The sequence below is a fragment of the Ochlerotatus camptorhynchus genome, unplaced genomic scaffold, assembly GCF_037179485.1.
Source record: "Ochlerotatus camptorhynchus isolate MF236.1 unplaced genomic scaffold, CSIRO-AGI_Acam_v1.1 ptg000367l, whole genome shotgun sequence".
NCBI classification, from domain to species: Eukaryota; Metazoa; Arthropoda; class Insecta; order Diptera; family Culicidae; genus Ochlerotatus; species Ochlerotatus camptorhynchus.
The window spans coordinates 591,524-605,352 of record NW_027040855.1 but is presented as its reverse complement, the minus strand read 5'-3'; the positions used below and the strand labels follow the sequence as shown (position 1 = coordinate 605,352).

The window sequence follows — 13,829 nt, the reverse complement described above, 5'->3', positions numbered from 1 at the left end:
AGCCATATTTCTGATCGATTGGTGATAAAATTATTGAAATTGGACCAGGGGCAGCTGAGTTATTAACGTTCAAAATCTTTCTTAATTTGTTACATGTTCCATTTTCGGTTTTCACAAAGTGTACCCCCATATAGAAATCAAAGACGTAGTCCTACGTCAAAAAAATGCATTTTTTTGGCTTAAAATGTTCCTTGGGATGTATACTTTAATTAAGAAAAAACTCCAAGTCCGCCAGAATATTCCTTACCGCTTTACGAAGCGATTTCCTAAAACATTTACCGGCGCGCTGAGAGAGCAAATTTTATCTTTAAACGCGTTTATCTCGAAACGGGGTTTTTCAAACTGGCGTGGGAAATAACTCTTACCAGTTATCATCAAATTTGGATATCGCCTAGGTTTTCTTGTTCAGAATTAAAATCCACATTTTCGATTTTGCAAAAATGGATTTTTAATCAACGATTTTGTAAGCAGTTTTAGGGTGAAAAACTGGACTTTTTTTTCTAAGGCCACAACTTTTGAAAAAATTAATTTGAAAAAATCGGAATACGTATTTCTAACCCAAATTTCATAACTAATCAGGATTTTTGTTCGATTTATGTTCCAGGATCACATGGAAAGGAGTATTTGCCCACGCCGTTTTCCGACTTCCACGCGAGGACGCCCGCGCAACCTGGTGCACCGGCCACGGGGAGACGCCAATCGAGTTAAAAAAATACAAATTGTAGTTTGGAGGATGACCAGCGAATCCAAACACATAAAGCAACCAACGATACAGACAAAACGGTTGCTACGACTACCATGACAAACTCGCTCTGTAACAAAGCTCGATCCGAGTGGAAGAAGGATACTGATATATTGCTTGCCTGCTTTGTTGCAATATACACGGATGAGGACATAGCTTGATATGAATCGGGAAAAGACATAACAAAAAAATTCCCATTAACACACGTGTATCATCTTCGGCTTTACTTCGTGAAGCAGCTTGCCAACAATTTGCTCGTTTCCTTCTACCGCCACGAATGAGTTGGGTCGCACGAGCTGCTTGTCATGAAAAAGAACGGTGAAGATTATATCATTATTGTTTTCCACTTCTGACATAGCGTTATTATTCGGTTCGTTGATCGCTTGTTATTTTGTCATTTGGAGATATTTTTGATTCATTGAGGATGACTAATAAATGGGTTTTAACATATTTGCCCTCCCTTAGTGTTTTATTGCTTAAAACAATTAACGAAAATGCCTTACTTTTTGGACGTTCAAAGTGTACTACCCCCTTAAGTAAATCAAATTTGTTCGAGAAATAAATTATTTTTAATGGCTACGGTAACTAACAACCTCCCTTTTCTTTGGTAAAAGTCTCATTTACAATAGATTATATTGTACATGACAATAAGTTCTATTGTATTTTTATTGTTTTCGACAGTAAAATGTATGGTTGCTACAATGTATGTTATTGCATTGTAATATTGTATGGTAAATTTTTATTCGGGCACCAAAGATTCAAAAGGCCGAAGCTGCTATCATGCGTATACGTACATATAATCCGAATGAGTTCCCGTAATCGCACATCGCATTTAAAAAAAATCCAAGTTCAACATGACACATACTGGTTATTATTGTCTGCTGCTTTTTTTTTGAAGTCCCCAGATTAGATTCCAATTTCACAACTGAATGATTTCATTACATTTACGTACACTAACACCATCGACGTAGTAGAGGTCACTTACATCATAACATTGTTAATCAGAACACCAGATTGTAGACGACATGTCTCAAATCTTGTACGAACCACATATGTTTTTAAGTAAACAGCACAATCATTACAATTACAATTACGGTTATCGTACCTAGTACGCCAACCGCCGTCAAAACAGTGGATCCTGAAGACCGGTACGAAGCAGACAGCCGGTAAATAGCTGCTATCTATAATTCCTTGATAGTGTGTAGAATGAATTTCGAAAACATTTTTAAAACCTGTTAGAACCGCTTCTTGAGCCGGTTGGAGTGAGTTCATTTACACAGCAAGTTGATTTCGTCTCAGTAAAATAAATGTTACACAAATATTGCACTTACGCTATCTTTCAAGAGAAATTAGTCAAACAATCACATTCAACGTTTTGAATAATCATAAAATTCTGATTGTTTACCTTCCTCTGAATGGACATCACAAGGACGATCCATTTGATCACGCAACATTCGCATGATTCACAAGTTGCTCTTTGCCGTCTGTGTGTGTGTGTAATTATTATCTTGCAAGGTGCGACTACTTACCAATTGAGATAGATAAGACTTGTCAGCTCGATTGCCGAAACGATCTGGATTTTTAATTGGGTTAATGATCTTTCCTTAATTCCAATGATGATGACTTCGTCTCAAAACTCTCTTCTATATTATCACTATCACTCAAATTCACTCAAGGGTATCTTCAATCACTCTTCCCAAGGTTGTTGATCTTCTCGAACTTAAAATCGCCAAACTCGATTTTTTTTTGACTTTTCCACCACTGGTAACACAAACTCCACCCACTCACGCACCCTTCACGATCATCACCATAGTGTACCGACGACCAAGAGTCGACGCCACTACAAAGCGCCGGAAACCGGTGTGCAACTGGAAAATGTGATCACGCCACACGCGTCGAACACTTCGAGCAACACTTCGGAAAACCGGAGCTAATTTGCAACCGCACCGCAAGACTTTCACCGACCGATTGAAGCTGGTCTCTCGGATGGGACGCTTGAGCTCTGCTGGCTGGACCCAGCCAGCAGCAAGCCACAGGCGGTTCGTTATCAAACCCGGTTCGAGTAGGTATTTACTTATGTGTAGCGGTCGTAGTAGAAACACGTTTCGTCAGTGGTAATTGATAACCATTCTTTGTTGAATCGTAGACTAGACCAAGTCTCGATAGAAGCTATATAGTATATTTTACAAAAACAAACTCAAAACTGGACCACAGCCGGTGAGTCAAGCTTATACCCGGGGTTGGCTGAACAATTCTAACCGACTAATCACAGATGGCTTCCACTGCAACTTTGAAGAACCCCTCGGTCACACTTACTTGTCGTTGATAAGGAATGCGTTTTTACTGTCCCACTCATTCTTCGCATGGTTCCACCAATACTTTTATAATTTATTCGCACATTCTTCATGGTATTTTTTTAAAAAATTAGATGACTTTGTTATTGCAGCATACAGTAAGTACCTGCTATAAATAAATAGACACTTTGGAGATTGTACATTTACCGTTGAACAAATGTATGCCAAATCTATGGATAGGATCTCCTAAGAACAATAACTGTGCCTTTCTTGATAGTGATAAGATTTAATCCGCGAAGGTGAATAGTCCCAGAGTAGACCTAAGGCTTTGGTCGAGCTGAAGGTTGTAAATTGATATATTTGGAGGGATAACTGCTGTTAATAAGAGGACAAAGGCAACAGCAAAACCTGCTGCATCAGAGATAGTACGAAATATTCAGGTGCATTCGCATAATGAAATCGAATAGAAAATTATAATTCATAGGGAATAAAAGTCAGTCTGTTTAGGCACAGGTACATTACCATGCTGGAATATACCGATTACCAATCCGATCTAGGAATTTTTCAGGTTGGAACATTTCTTGACTTCCCTGGACATTGAGTATATGATTGTACCTGCCACAACATTATAATTTGCGCTCAATAATCTAATATGAGATAAGCAATAAACTTGAATGGCGAAGAAGAAAAATAAGAAGAAGAGAAGAAATACATTCGGCAACGAGAGTTGAACCCAGACCCTCATTTTGATAAGCCAAACCTCCAATCAATGTTCTATCCCACAGAACAGAAGTGGAAGTGTGAACGAATCAGTGTATCAAAAAGTGGGATAACATTGTTGTTGAACACGCACACCATCAAAGCATTCTGCCCATACTGCAGCAAAGCTTGCCGTCTACCGCTAGGTGCACTTGTGTTCATACTCATAAGATGGAGCCTTTTGGATCCGAAGTTCCATTTCTGTTCTGTGCCACCATGCTATTTGCACTTTTCACTTCACACACGAAAATAAAAATCAGGAAGCGATCATAATGAAAACCTTCGCTGCATTAAGCTGGGTTTAGACAGGGCAAGTCAATTGATCAAGTCAGTTGAATTCAACTGACTTGAACGCGAATTGAACGTGTAAACCATGTCATTCAACTAACTGGATCAACTCACTTGAATTGAAAAAAGTTGAACCAGGCCCAACTTTTTAAGCCAATTGAATTCAACTGAGTTGATCATTTGACTTGCCTAATCTAAACCCAGCATTACAGAGAAACAGGCAAAAGACGCCATTCATGTAATCAAGAATAAGAATCTCCAACAGATACCGGCAAACAGAGTAGCTTTTGACGATGTAATTCCTCGATAGTTATCCACAGCACATGTGCGCAAATTTCCAGCAGGTTGGAAATATGCCACTGGAGAGAGACATGCGAGACAGGCGATGAATCAGAATTAACAAGCTAGAAATATGTCTCTTCAAAAATACAGATGGAAGTCTATCAGGTCCAGGATTGAAGGATTACTTGAGCATAGTTACGGCCTTTGAAGTCATCTCAGCATTAACATCAATTGCACCTAGCGTTTGATCATTTACTGAAACGTGCCTGGCAGCCAGGTTAATATGGTCGTCAGTTAGTATCTCATTAGTGAATACACAGGCAAACTTGTCGGAAAAAGGCGGCATATAGCCTGAACGGTGGCAGCAACTTCTCCGTTGAATTCCATAGACGATGGGAGGCCGGATTTCCTGCGTTGCTCGTTCACGTAGTTCCAAAAGGATTTCGGGTGTAGCTTACGTTTGCGCTGGATGCCACGTTGGAAACTTGAAAAGCATTCACGGCTGACTCGCTGGTACATGTGATTCACATAATGTAGTTTCAGAAGAAGCGTGCGATACTTCGTAAATTTACAGACTTCAACCTACGTAGCTCTCTCGTCTGCCAGGGAGGTTGAGACAATTTGTGGTGAGTTCTTTTCGGGACGCGTCTGTCAATGCCAAGACATGTGAAAAGGTTTGCGCTGCAGCCTCAACGTCATCTTGATCAAGAATGTTCTCCCATACCATGCTAGACAATACATCTATCATGCTACGGTGGTCAGCTTTACGGAATTCATAAGAAACCGTAGCAGGATAATCGTCGAAATCACACACGAGTTTGTCCTCAACAGTGAAAATTAGAGGAGGGCGATGTGAAACTACACACTACCAAAAAGTCATGTACATTTCCGTGCCCTGAGACCGACACATGCAAGCGGCCCAAATGACATAAGAATCAGTTGAAAGAAACGAGAAAATAAATTCAATCAATCGTACTTTTCGTCGAGTTGCGTATGTTTCGGTTTGGGAACACTTAATTTTACATGACATGTTTGTTTACGTTCCATAATTTACGTCAAAGATGGATTACGTCTCGTGTAAAAATAGTTATTTTTATGTGTGAGCTTAGTTAGTGTACAAGGAGCCGAGGAAATTAATGGAGCCCTGTCCTGTGTGCTCACGAAGCAGAGGTCCAAACTACGATCATTTTCGTTAACTACATGGCTAATTTGAGAAAGCGTTGCTCCGCTGTAGTTGTCGAGAAGGCTAATAGCTCCTGCGTGAAATGTAGAGCTATCAGGATCTGGATACAGGAAACCGCTATGAGATGGACTCCACGAAACGCCAGGCAGATTGAATTCACCCAAAATGAATGTCTCATCACTTTCGATAACTGTGAAAACTGACCGACAGTGAGTATCGATGAGTTCATTGCCCCGGACTCGATAGTGTGCGATCATTCAGATTGATGGCTGTCCAAATTTGCTCCACATAGTTCCATGAATCGTTCTCGATGGCCCGATGGCCCGATCGCAACGAAAGACCTCGTAGTCAGGACCGAAGACTTGACTGGAAAGCGTTTGATAATCGAGTCACGTTTCGCACAGGACAATTACATCGTATCAACAATCCGATACAGCTAGGCGGTACTCTTCAACATCAGAATTCATTCCACCGGCGTTTTGGCGTTCTGGAAATCACAGATACATCAGGCAATAACTGACCATCATTCGCCATAGTGAGTGGGTTGGAAGCAGGGCGTCACAATATCAGCTTCAATCGACCAAATCGATGCGACGAAGAGACTGCTGGCTTTCTTTTTCTGTTAAAGTCGAACAGCTTCGCAGCATTCTAGAACCTCAGTCGGCGTGCACAAACAAATGTTCAATCGCTTGTCTCTCTTTCTCCCGTCGCTCCATTGGCCTTCCTTTCAAGCTTCGTCGAAACGGATGAGCGAAAGAGCGCTCGACTTTGATAGTTTTCTCTTTCATGAAACACATCAACAGAGGTTTCATGACGTATATGACGGAAAATGAAATAACACATTTAAAGCATTTCTCACGTCAAAACACTTGAAGATTACACGTCATATTTTTCGTCTAAGAAAAATGATCGAAAACGGGACATAACGCATTTTAAACAAATTGAAAGAGCGGTGATGGAGTGTTCGTGAAAGGGGATTGAAAGCCATAATGAGGTTTCGTTTAACTAGAAAATCGACGTTAGTTACATTGAAAGCGATGAGCAAAGCAACGACGAGAAGTTCCACAGCCAGCCTTTCCTTCTAAGCGTCCTGCTTTTTTATTTTCGTTTCTTGCTGATAGTCTAGCTAGGCGTTTTAGAAATGAAGTGTCGAACACGTATGTATGAGAGAAACAAAACACGAGTTCATTTTAGAGCGTCGAAATTGTAGAGCCCTGGTTGGAGGACCTCCTCTCCACATCCAACAGCAGGTCCGTAACGACTATGATAAACGAAGACTGCTGATGACAGGACAGAGACGGAGGGATTGGGGGCTTTCTACGGCGCGTTCCGGGTTCCCAGGATTGGGAGTTACAGAGGCATCATCACAATGAGTAACATAGTCCGAATTGCTGAAAATTTGATCGCCATCAGGCAGTGAATAGTCAATATATTGATTGTACTTGCCTGTAGAGGCAAGGTGGAAGACTCCTGATTCATATCCAGCCACAGGTCCAGGGCGACTATGCTGAACGCTGGCAGGAATCGGCACGACTGGGCTGGAGGAACCAGGAGGATTGTGCGTCCCGGAGGTGAATTAGGCTTGTTCGAACAGTAAAGCGGATGTTGTGAATGAGCAGTGCGGATGTTGTGAAGCAGAAGTGCTTCTCAACTGGAAACAGCCGGCAGATGTTTGAGGCGTTTCACTGGACCACGGAAGCTGATAAGGGAAATTACTGTAACTAATGTATGCATACTTGCCTGAAGACGATGGTTATGAGACCCCACCATCGAACTCAACCGCAGGTCCAGAACGACGCTGATGGCAGGAAATAGAACGACTTTGATGGCGGAATACAGCTACCGCGACTGGCTCGAATGGTTAGAGTCTCCCATAATACGACAGGCAGTGCGTTCTGGTTTACTGGAACGCTGTAAACCAGAACGCACTGCCTGTCACTGCACTGCCATTCACAACGCGGTATCCAATTCTGAATCAGCATACTGGGTCTAGTCCGGAGATGGGAGTTGAGAACTCGGATGGTTCCGGAACAGGAGAGATCGTGATGGCAGGCGTGTTCACATGTTTTTTGAACCGTCTTCAAATTCACGGAACAAAATTCCTTTCGGCCATGTATCCGATGTTAGAGAAACTTCACGTCGTTTGGGAGCCAATCCGACTTTGTACGATATGAAACTCATACGGCTGATGTCGGATCCTTTTTAACTACCGGCACAACCTTATTGGATCATCGCACTGTACACAACCTTTGATTCATCCGATTCATCATCTATTCTCGATTGATTCATCCGTTACTGCTTTAGTACCACCAACAAGTGGTTTGCTAGTGAGCGAGCCTTCATCGCTGCGCCATTTTAATGGCGGTTGACGCATAAGATCGCCGGAACTCAAGTGTGTTGGAGTTGTCAATGCGATTCGTTTCGACAGCTGAGCAATCTGCTGTCCTTGCTTAGTCATTTCCTTCCTCAGCATGTGTGATTTCCTGTTTCTCGCCTATAGAATTAATCGCACTACCAAACGACGAAACAGCAGTTTTGAACCGAGCACATTTCATCAGCTTCGCGCACTCGTTGCACATCCAAAACAAGTGTAGACAATATTTAGAAAAGCCTTGTTCAACTTTGTGCCGCCGCATTTCAGGTAAATCATCCTGTCGCTAAAAGCCATGCAGGAGATGAATTCTTCATCACCTATAAAAGGTTTAGCGCATTGGTCACAGGCGGAAGTCGTGCGGACACAGTTTCCAAGTCTAATTTAGAAACAGCGGTGGAGATGCTCTAATACGCAAGGAGGAGTTGGATTCTGCAGATAATCTAATAATATCGACAATAAGGTGATCCAAGAGACGTTTCTCAGTGGAACTGACAGCTAGAAATCTATAGAGTGTGTGAGTGATCTGGTCTTAATGGTGCTGAATGTAAACATAAACAAAGCAGAAATTTATATGAGAATAAACTGCCAGTTCTACTGTGATCTGTCAAAAGTTCTTGATAAACAAAAAAGTCAGCTGATCGCAACTGTCTCGTGGACAGCGTTGTAACACAACAGTAAACACCAGTGATGCAAAATATCATGACACTCACGTCACACTCGTCTACTCATCAACCGTCTATTGCTGACAGAACGTTTTGTCACGCAGTGAGAGGTAGAGCCATGACAAACAACAACCACCAGTAATGGCCGCTGTTCACAAGGAAAACGTTACACTCGCTGCTGATGATGAAAAGCACAACGAAAACAGCGAAGACTTCCGCAGTACGATGATGAGAAAAAGGGAAACGACAGAAGAAAATGAAATTAATGCCTACGCATTATAGTCGCTATATTTATAGTATGGCGGATAGAATTTCGATCTATCAAAAAGCGGAACCAATTCAATATATTTTAGACTAGCAATTGAAAAGGTACTATCAACTTTTATAAACAAAACGTTGAATATTCTTTCCTCGCCAATCAAACGCAAATTACCGGCATCATCGGATAGGGGAAACTTTCTTCAACCCAAAGATGGTGTTAGTTTGCTCAGGCGAGCCTTGAGTCACGAGAAACGGGTTTCCGAAGTTTTGTTCGGAATATCTGATGTGCTCTTTTCTGTTGGTTGTGATTTACTCGATTGGTTCCACTATTTGACAGCTTAATTGGTTCCCGAGATTCTATCCGCCACCCTATGAACATAGTGACTATACTACGCATTCCTAGAGTCGGTGTATAATGAGTCACGCCAAGAGTGAAGCTCAGTCTACCTATTGAACCGTCAAACCGGCTACCTATCGGGCAAAGTAAACAAATATTACGATGCCATGAAAGGTCCATGAAAGGTATTGCAATAAAATATAAAATATTATCGAAGAAATGAGCATAACCACGCAGTGAGCATTAAATTGTCATGGGATACGTTCGGAAACGATCAGTAATGAGAATTTCTACTATTTTTTGTTAAGATAATTTGACAAAATCGCTGATATAATGATTTACTACAGCCGCATTTTTTTTCTCTCGCTAGAAGTCATTTGAAGTTGTTGTAGAAGTCCTCTGTTGCCAAGTGAAAAGAATGGAAATCTTTCGAAAACCGTGATGCGAGTTCAACTGTTTTTCTCTTGGCGTGACTCATTGTACACCGACTCTACGCATTCCAAGTTCGACTCGGCACGCGTGACTGTGTGAGTTACAAAAAAAATGTGGCAACATTAAACACATTAAACAGAAGCCGTTGGGCTAACTAACCTACACTCAGAATAATTTTCACGTCAAAGCTACGTGAAAACATATGTAGATTTTTTCCATCGTACTTTTCACATAAGAGCTATGTGATTCTCATGTAGGGGTACTCATTTTATGAAACTTAACCGCCATAGGATTATCACATAGAAGTTACGTGATTTGGTCGGTGACATTCATTGGAGGATTCTAGTATCAATATTTGACACTGTTTATACAAATAGTTCCTTAATATGTAGATAAAATCTTTACGGTATTGATAGTAGTAATAGTAATATTCCTTTAATTTATTAAAATTTACTAAATAAACTACATAAGCATTTTTTGTATATTCGAAACGCAGCACGGATCTGGACGATCATGGGTCTAGATGCTTTTCTCCCTTGATGAAGAAACTGCTGAACAGCTTGAAATCATTCTGTTGAGTACGATGAAACAGTCATTTTCTTTTTGTCAAACAGAATCACAATATAATTGTCAATAATTCCTCTTCGCGCCAATATGTTGATACGTGTGGGGTTCGCTTTTGACGATTGTGATTGTGATAGGTTACAACTCTGGTAAACACTACAAGATGTCCGATTAGATGACTTTTTCACTGTTTTCACAACACGAAATATGCTCCAAATAGACGATTATCGCAAACGAACTGCACTTTCCACTAACAACCGGTATAATTTTGCAAGTCTACAAAACGGGAAAAACGAAGAACGATGGCCCGTGTGATAAAAAAGTAGAAGGGTCTGTTCCTAGGGGCACGAACAGAAGCTTGACGTAGGACCGCTAGTGGACGGAACAAATCTGGATCAACAATAGAAAAGGGCCCATCAGCATTTGAAAACAAACCGTTCCAAAGCCCTTTACTCACAAAGCGAAGGCCACCCACGCAAACCAACACCATCATCGGATAGGGGAAACTTCCACCTACACGATGATGGTGTTGGTTTGTGTGGGCAGCCTTCGATTTGTGAGGAATGGGCGTTGGAACGGTTTGTTTACAAATGCTGATGGGCCCTTTTCTATTGTTGATACAGAAATATGTTTATAATTTAGTTCTTAACTATTTCCATTTTTGAATTGGTGGCCCTGGGAAGGGCCGGTTGTTTTTCAAATGGTTGCCACATCAGTGCAAGTCGATGCCGCCCGGATGATGGCGGCCTAGTCATGCTGCCTATTGCAAGAAGCCTATTCTCCGGTCGATGTGGGTGCTTTCATCGTCTTCTTCGTATTGGTGCGATCGAGGGGCAGGGTTGCCAAAAGGAAATCTGTGTTTTTGTTCAAACAAATCTTTTCATCTTAGTTTTTGTCCAGAAAATATGTGATGATATCACGATGAACATTTCAAATGGTCCTATCTTCTTTGATCGATTCTCTTCATCGACTTTCTCTTTCGTTAATAACTCAGCTGCAAAACCTTTCCCTGTTGTATTTGACGTTTTGGACGCTAGATAAGAACCTCCTTTATCAAACTATGTGGTAGAATTAGCGCGAAATCTGTTTGCATATCAGTGGTTATGAAAAGAGAAAGTCGATGAAGAGAATCGATCAAAGCAGATAGGACCATTTGAAATGTTCATCGAGATATCTGTGTTGATAATTCAAGCTGAACATTGCATTAGGTCCTAAGTAAGATTGATCGATTCTCTTCGTCGACTTTCTCTTTCATTAATAACATGAGCACATATCCGTTTCTTGTTGTATTTGTCGTATTAGATGCTAGATGATAGTTTATTTTATCGATATGTGTGCTGAAAATACCTGCAAATGTCTTAAGATGGCCGTGGGGATACAAAGAGAAAGTCGACGAAGAAAATCTGTCAATGATACTTAGGACCTAATGCAATGTTCAGCTTGAATTTATTAACTAAATTCTTTAAAAAATGTAATTTGAAAAGTGCTTGTGCAATTTTTCTGACAGAGACAATAAATAGATAAAAATATATGCATCATAAATTGGCCTCTGACAGTTCTCATTCTCCTTTTTATCCCGCAAAAAAAAAGTATGCATAGATATAAATACACTGAAGTGAAAATAATGTTTTTTTATTAAACATCTCAAGTTTAATTTATTAAATGTTTGATCATATTTTAAAAATCTGTGTATTCTGTTAAAATCCTAGAAATCTGTAATCTGTGCATACAGAATCTTGGTTTTAAAAACTCTAAAAAATCTGTAGAAATACCCTGGTAACCCTGCCGAGGGGTGCGATGCGTGCTGTTCCACTCATACGTCGTGTTCGACGCTTATTCGTCCGTTGTTCGCAAGCAAGTGACGAAGAAAACGATTTGGCAAGTGTTTTTATTATCGCTGCTTTTCTCCTCCCTTCCAGGGATGGAAAATCATTTACATCCATTTCGTGCATTAATTTACATTCATTTGCCTCTAACTTTTTTCATCAACAGAATACCGTAAAATTATGTATAAAGCTTTTGTAGGTTTAACTACAACTTTTGCTAATAACTAAAATCTGTATCTCTTATGCATGACGAAATAGAGCTGGCAGAACATGTTATCGTTTTTCAGTGAATTCAATTTTCATTCACTGAAAAACAATGGTGGGTTCTTATCGCTCTGATTAATCATGAATAAAAGATATATATTTGAATTGTTTACAAAAGATAATATCAAAGCCTAAACTATTTTATGGAATTTTGTTGATGAAAAAAGTTAGAGGCAAATGAATGTAAATGAATGCACGAAATGAATGTAAATGATTTTCATTGGTGAAATGGCGAGCGAGCGATCAACCGAACATTGAGCTCGCTCATGTGAGCATGCACAATGTGTCGTGTGTCCGATTTGCGCTCTATCGTTGCGTCCGTGTTTGGGATTTTTCGTTACGTCTGAATTTTGATTTTTTTAATGTGACCCCCAGTATAGACATTAAAGACGTAGTCCTAAGTTAAAAATCATCAAATTTAACAGCGCACAATCACGACGATGTGAATATCAACAACGATTATAGAAAGTTCATGATTGTTTTACCAAAACTATTTGAAGGAAACGATCGAAGGATCATTTTTATGGAACATGTTAAAATACTATCGCAATGTTTTACCTCTCATATCGGTGATATTTCTCATATAGCAGAGCCATTCAGTTCGTCAATCACCTTCAAGCTGCAAGCTGGCTGATCTCATATACGCCTGTAGTTATACGTGTATATCTGTTACTGATAGAAAAGTCGAGACACTCGAGACAAAAGCGATGACACTCTTATCGGTGTAATCTATATTCCTTGATAGCCATTTAATAACACTCACCTTTTGACTAACTTCTGAACTGTTCCTTATCATCCGATGCGATTAACTCATCACACTTGGCCGGGAAAGAATGCTCTCCTGTGGAAAATAACTGGTGACACGCATCTTTGCACAGTTCTTTATCAGCAACTTGTCTACATATCAATTACCTTTAATTTGCGTCCTTCCAAGGTTTACCCACCGCTTTTCCATTTGCTCTAGACGGATAATTTCCGCAAATCTGCTCCACAATTCATTGATAAGTAATTTATTGCGCGCAATACAGTGCAATGGTCAATCCTAATGGACGCACTGACTCCGGTTCGAGGCAGTTTCTTATCAAAGGTGGTATTCTCGTAGCAAACTGATTCGCATGGGGGGGGGGCCTCAGATAACCTAGTCCGTTAAGGCACGGCATTACCAAGCCGGATGTGACGGACTCGATCCGTCCTAGAAAATTGTTGGACATTTCTCGACATCCCTGAGCAATGGTGTGCTTGCCACACAATACACAAATTCATGGCTATCATGACAAATTCATGGTTGGCTATCAATCAACAACTGAGAAATCAGGCTTGGAAATGCTCATTACTGCTGACATGCTGCTTTTCGAAATTATGAAACTATGAGATATTATAATAACGATTTTTATATTTACGATGCAAGAAGAGGATGTAAAGTTTGTGTTTGACTCATTAAACCTGAAAATTTTGCTTTCAGAGGGTCACACATTAGATATTTTAGCTGTAATGAGTTATCGCTAATTATGACACTCTCTGGATGCGAAATTGACAGGTTTTATGTGACATACAGAGACCA

At 40.4% G+C, this 13,829-nt stretch overlaps 1 protein-coding gene across 2 annotated transcripts in view; it reads right to left on the bottom strand.

Annotated features, from left to right (window-relative positions):
• cu (curled) overlaps window positions 1-2,743 on the bottom strand; it is a 116,585-nt gene extending 113,842 nt beyond the window's left edge. Inside the window, exon 1 of one of the 2 annotated variants that reach the window (XM_065232311.1) lies at window positions 2,272-2,743. The gene's annotated coding sequence lies outside the window, so the exon portion shown is untranslated. The remainder of the gene's footprint in view (window positions 1-2,271) is intronic. The other variant, XM_065232309.1, reaches the window with a different exon arrangement.
• Window positions 2,744-13,829: the final 11,086 nt, after the last annotated feature.